This window comes from Phyllostomus discolor, chromosome 14 (genome assembly GCF_004126475.2).
Source record: "Phyllostomus discolor isolate MPI-MPIP mPhyDis1 chromosome 14, mPhyDis1.pri.v3, whole genome shotgun sequence".
In the NCBI taxonomy this organism is placed as follows: Eukaryota; Metazoa; Chordata; class Mammalia; order Chiroptera; family Phyllostomidae; genus Phyllostomus; species Phyllostomus discolor.
Window position 1 is genome coordinate 24,188,994 of NC_040916.2, and position 6,253 is coordinate 24,195,246.

Genomic DNA, 6,253 nt, shown 5'->3' on the forward strand with positions numbered 1-6,253 from the left:
GGACTGGCCCCGGGAGTGCGGGCGGCATCCACCGACCCCTGTTGCCCGGCACCGCTGGAGCACGGCAAACAGGAACAAAGCCACCGCTTTTGGGAAGTCTCGTTCCGGTGCTCATTCTAGGAGCAAGGATAGTACGATGAGGACATATGTAATACCGCACGTGGGCACGCACGCTCAGATGTCTAAAGCAGCGCAGGGGGACAGAGTGGCGCCAGGAGGGGGGTGTGCTCTTTGAAGGGGGCTAAGGCGAGAACTAGGCAGAGCCTGAGAGCGGTGAGGGAGGGCTGCACACCGGCTTCTCGGGAGAACCTCTTCCAGGGAGAGGGGACTGCAGGGGCAAGGGTGCTGAGGTGGGTGCTCGGTGCCTCCAAGGAACCCTGGAGGCCACCATGGCTGGCCCAGACAGGGACGCTGCAGAGTCATAGGAGACCAGGGCAGGGACACCCTGTGGTGGGGTGGGCAGGCCAGGCAGCGTGGCCCGACAGGCCGAGCTAACACCTTAGGATCTAGCTCCAGATACAGTGGGGAGCCACTGGGAGGGCGGGGACTGGAACAGAGGAATGGCGTTATTTGGTCTAGGGTTTGGGATGACCACGCTGGCTGATACGCTCATAGACTATAGTGAGGAAAGGCCAGGATCAGAAAAACAAGTTTGGGGAAGCTGGGGTATCTCAGTGAAGAAACGGCGACAGCTCGGACTAGGGTTGTAGTGACGGCAGAGATAAGACAGCTGAGCAGCATTTTGGGAAGCTGGTGGGCACCTCGGAGCTGATTGCAGGGAGTGCGTAGGCCGGCAGTGGAGACTAAGGCGGAAGCGGTTAACAAAGTTCAGAAATGCGTTTTGACTTTATTCGGTAAGCACCCAAAATTCTTAAACCATCCGAGGTCAGGATGAGGGTCACGTTCAACCTTAGGAAAATTATTCTGATTGTTCTGTGGAGGCCAGTCTGAGCTAGGAAGACCAGAGGCAAGAAAACTACAATCACACAAATGCAAGTCAGAGAATGATAGGAGTGGTGTCACGACATCTGAATTGTCACCAACAATAGGTTTGTTCTCGCGGGGTGCGCCGCTCACACAGGGTGCAATTGTTTAGGGCCAGTGAGCAATCGCAGCGTTCCATTGCAGATGTCAAAGGAGGGCAGGAGGCAGGGAGAGGCAGGTCAGAGGATGGCTTCCGCGCCACGCAATGTGTGCTGAGCAACCTCAGCGCTCTTCCAAAGGGCCTTGATGGCATGGCGAGGCCTGGCCTGTGTGGCCTCACATTCCCAGCCCACACAGGCTGAGTGGGCTGATGGGTAGGCCACGCTTTCTACGGGGGCGGCAGCATGACCCAGCTCATGTGGGGCAGAGCCTTGGTGACTACATACAGAAACTCTGGGTCAGGCATTCAAGAAATGGGGAGGAGGGCCGCATGCGATCTGACTTGGCCTTTTAGCGACTAGCCCAGCACAGTCACTGAGTTATTGTCAGGACACAGCTGGCTTCTGTTTGTGACAAAGGTCATCAATGTCGTGGCATTTCTGGGGCAAAGCCTGAAGTGGGACTCACGACTGATTCATCATATGAGTACCCAGAGGTTGGGGACTGTCTTATTGTCTTCCTGTGGCACCAGGAACCGGACCTTGGACAACAGGCTCCCTACAAACTCACGGTGAGGGAAGGCGTGTGACTTCGAAGGACAGAGACCCCCGTCCCTCAGCGTCCCCATCGAGAACCTAAGAAAGAGCTCTGTTTATACCCACCATTCTGGTAGGAATGAAGAATCGAGGTTCTAATAAATACACTTGAAAGGCAGTTCGGTATTCTGCTTTCTAGGAGAACACCTTTGTAGTATATTATATTGAAAAACAAAGAAATAAAAAGAACAAAAAAGCAAACGATCCGATTAAAAAGTGAGCAAAGGACCTAAACAGGCATTTCTCCAAAGAGGACAAACTGATGGTCGACAGACAGGTGAAAAGACGCTCAGCAACACCAGTCATTGGCAAGATGCAAATCAGAACAATAAGATACCACCTCACACCTGTCAGCATGGCCACCATCAATAAATCAGCAAATAACAGGCATTGACTGGCCAGGGTGTGGAGACAGGGGAACCCTCGGACGCTGTTGGTGGGATTACAAATTAGTGCAGCCACTATGGAAAACAGTATGGAGGTTCCTGACAAAACTTAAAACCTGAGCCCTGGCCAGTGGGACTCATGGGCTGGAGCATCATCCTGGGCGCCAGAAGGCTGCAGGTTTGCTTCCCCGGTGTGTATGGGAGGCAACCAATTGATGTTTCTCTCTCTCTCTCTCTCTCTCTACCCCTCTTCCTCTGTCTCTACCATCAAAAGGCATTTTTTTAATCAAAGGTAGAATTGCCATATAATTCCATTAAATGGTCGGCCGAGGACTTAAATAGTTTCTCCCAAGAAGATATGAAAATGGATAACAAAGGCGTGAAAAGATGCTCGACATCATTAGTCATTAGGTAAATACAGATACAAACCACAATGAGACACCACTTTACATCCCTTAGTGTGGATTTTTTTTTAAAAAGGAAAATGACAAGTATTGGCAAGGAGGTGGAGAAACCGGAACCCTCACACAGTGCTGGCGGGATGGTAACACGTGCAGGGTCTGTGGGAGACAGTTTGGCGGCCCCTCAAATATTTCAACACAGAACTAGGAAGTGATCCGGTGATTCCGCTCCTGCACGCCACGAAGAATCGACGACAGGTGTCCCGAGAAACACGTGCGCACAGAGGTTCGCAGCGGCACTCTTGCCAACGGTCAAAAAGCAGAAACAACCGAAACGTCCATCAGTGGATGAAAGAATAAACAAGGTGTGTTATACAGCTAGAATGGAATATTTTCCCGTCATAAAAAGCAGGGAAGTGCTGATACATACTACAATGTCAACCAACCTTGAAAATGTTATGCTGATTGAAGAAGCCAGCCACGAAAGGTCACATATTGTATTGTTACGGTAGAATGAGGGGCCAGAGGGGAAGCAAAGGCAGGGCCCTCACCTTTGCCGTCTAACCGAGAACTTAATACCGGAGGCTCGACCATGTTGACTCAGGGATTCTGAGCCTGGTCTGACAAGGCCGTCAGACGCCCTGAACAATACAACAAACAATGCTGGGGCGGCGGGGGAGCCCCGGAAAGTCTGTGCGTGTCCTCTCTGCTGGGGGGGAAAGGAAAACCTTGAGACTGTGTATTCGTCCCAAGGCCTGGAAGGGGAGGGGAACCACAGTGCCCAAAGAAAACTCATCAGCACCCTTGGGTAACTGCCTGTCCCCTGTCACGGATGCAAAAGAAACAGAGTCTGGAGCAACGTAAGGGTTCGAGCTGGCAGCCCCCACATATACCTACGTTTGGGTCGTCACGTACCCACTGGGGGGAAGATGGCACCACCTTTCCCCGCCAGTGAGTATGTAACCCCCTCACCCCCGTCCCGCCAACTATGTAAGTCCACGGAATAAAGGACTCGTTCTCTTGGTTCTTTTTGCCACACGGCGGGGGGGGGGGGGGGGGGGGGCGGGCCCTGGCCACCCGGCCTCTGGCTGGGGTTCCTCTAGCTACCCAGGTGCTGACCACCTGGCCTCTGACCACCTTGCTTTGGCCTCCCTTTCTTGTGCTTCCCCATTACAACTCAGCACTAACAAACTCCGCTTGCCTGCTAGCAGGCTTGCTGACCTGTAGTTCTCTGCTGGCATCGGCAAAGGACCAAGTTTCTGGGAATTTTTCCCATGACAGTATGATTCCATTTATAGGGAGTACCCCAAATGGGTACATCCATAGGGACAGAGAGCACATTAGTGTGTGCCGGGGGCCAGGGAAAGGGGGGGTAGGGAGTGAGTGCTCAGTGGGTACAAGTCTCCTTCTGGGGCGGCAACATGTCTTAGAAGTAGAGGCTCCAACATTGGGGATGAACTACTGCCACCCAGCTGGTTCACTTACACACATTTAACGAGTAATCTCATCCTATGTAAACATCACCTCTGTGTGTGAGATACATTCTGCGTACCTCTGTTAGTCTCCTGCTGCTGCACGAGTTACCACAAACTCAACGTCATAAAAAAATGTATAACGACAGTTTTACTAATGGTTCTGTAGATCAGAAGTCCAGGTGGGTTTGGGGGGCTTCTCTACTTAGAACTTCACAGGCAGAAATTAAGGTGTTGGGCTCCTCTGGAAGCTCTGAGGAACAGTCTACTTCCAAACTCCCTTCGGCTGTTAGCAGAATTCAATTCCTTGTGACCGTAGGACCGAAGTCCCCGATTCCTTGCTGCCTGTCAGCCAAGAGTCAGTCTCCACTGCTACAGGGTGCCCACACCCCTGGCACATAGCCCCCTCCAGCACCAGCACCCCCAGTCTTTCTTCAAACACCTCTCTGCCTTCTACTTCTGCTACCAGCAGAAGACAGTTCACCGCTTCGAAAGGGCTGGTGTGATTCGATAGCGCACCTGGGTATTCTCAATTTTGCCATATAATGTAACAATCACAGTGGCACTATCTCATCAGATTGGGTTCATCCCCCCCCCGCCACACACACAAAGGGGCATTGTACAAGAGCAAGAGTCATTCTTAGAATTCTGCCTACCTTGTCCTCTTAGAGGAAAATAGTAAAAAAACAGTTTCTACCCAATTCAAGATCAGGTATTTATTAATGCCCAACATTGCAAAGGAGATTCCAGGCGCCTAGGTGATTTGTACCAAGGAAAAGGTTGACAGCCAGTGATGAACACAGTTCAGGTCTACGAGCCTGGGGCAAGGGACAGTAGGCGGCCTTCTCTTTCTGAGGCCTGTCCGGGTTTCCTTTCTCTTTCTTGTCTTTTCCTAAAGCACCGAATGTTTGTGCAAAGCGCTTGCCAAGAGGACCGGCGGTGTTCTCTCTGTAGTCAGGATGAACGGACCATATGATGGTATTATGTATGTTAGAAGTTCTCCTTCTTTAGTCTTAAGACTCCTAGTTTTGAGGACTTGGTTTTTGTGAGTTATATCTACTGATAAATGCCCTATTAGAAATTAAGTCTGGGAAGTTTTTAAATGCAAAAATATACAAGCAACATTCTCTGAGCCTTCAGTGTTGATGCCATCACACATCACGTGGTCTCTAGAGTGGACAAGGAAAGTCTGAGAATGATTATGAAAGGAGCTGGACCTTGAGGAACTCTGAAAAAGTCCCAAAGAACCCCTTGGGCTTCCTAGACCACACTTTGAGACTCATTGCTCCACCAACCACTGCATTTCTTTAGAGAGTAATCAATTCATGTATTTTGGTGCATTCACTTATACAGCCTTAGAAACAAATCATCTTTTACTGGCACTGCTCCCTCTGGGAGATTTCTTTTTTTGGGATTGATTTCAAAAAGTATCCTTTCTGCAAAAAGTGCCATTTGCTTATGAAGGAGAAAAATTGAGCTGGATGGGTTGTAGCATACACTGAAGCAAAACAGAGTTCGAAAGCGTTCTGTGTGGGCTCGTTACTCTGCAAACACTGCGCTGAGAAAATTGCTTCCACTGCTGCAGCTTGGTCTGCAACGGGCAGATTGGGAAGGAGTCAGGCTGTGCGGCAGGCAGAAGGAGGCTTACAGAGAAATGAAAGGAAGAACCGGGGCTTCTCGTCATGCTTTGCCCTTGAAAACCATGAGAAGATTTTTTTTTAAGAACAGATAGGCGGTATTTCACAATTGCTTTACTGATTCAAAATTTCCTTTTAAAAACAGGCTATATAGCATTCTCTTCGTATCCTGCTTGCAAAAGTGACAACACAGAGCTACATCTCTTTAACTGGCCCTCCAGGAAGGTCTTTGTGTTCAGGGACTAGCTGGCTGCTGCTTCTCACAATGTTTTATGTACTTTCCTCCGGTTAGGGCTCTCGGTAAACGTTCCAGGGCTTCTAGAACCTTTCAGTGGCAGCTAAACACAGCCTAAACCGCTGGAGCTGCCGCAGCCCTGCCCCAGAGGGACTGTCAGGCCTTGCCCACTAAGTCTCCGAGAAAAGAGAATCCGAATGGGCGTCCCGAGGGACGGTGACAGAGAATGAGGGACAGGGACCCCCTCTTCCGGCGGGGATTCGACCCGCACGGACCCTCCCTCATAGGCGAGCGGTAGCAGAGACCTTGTGCGAGCCCCCCGCCCCCACTCCCCTAGCGGGTGCCGCCGCCGCCGCCGCAAGGGCTTTCCGTCCCAGTCCTACACCCTGGGCGGTGCCGCCACCGACCAATGGGAGAGAAGCGGCATCCAGACGTCTTCTGTG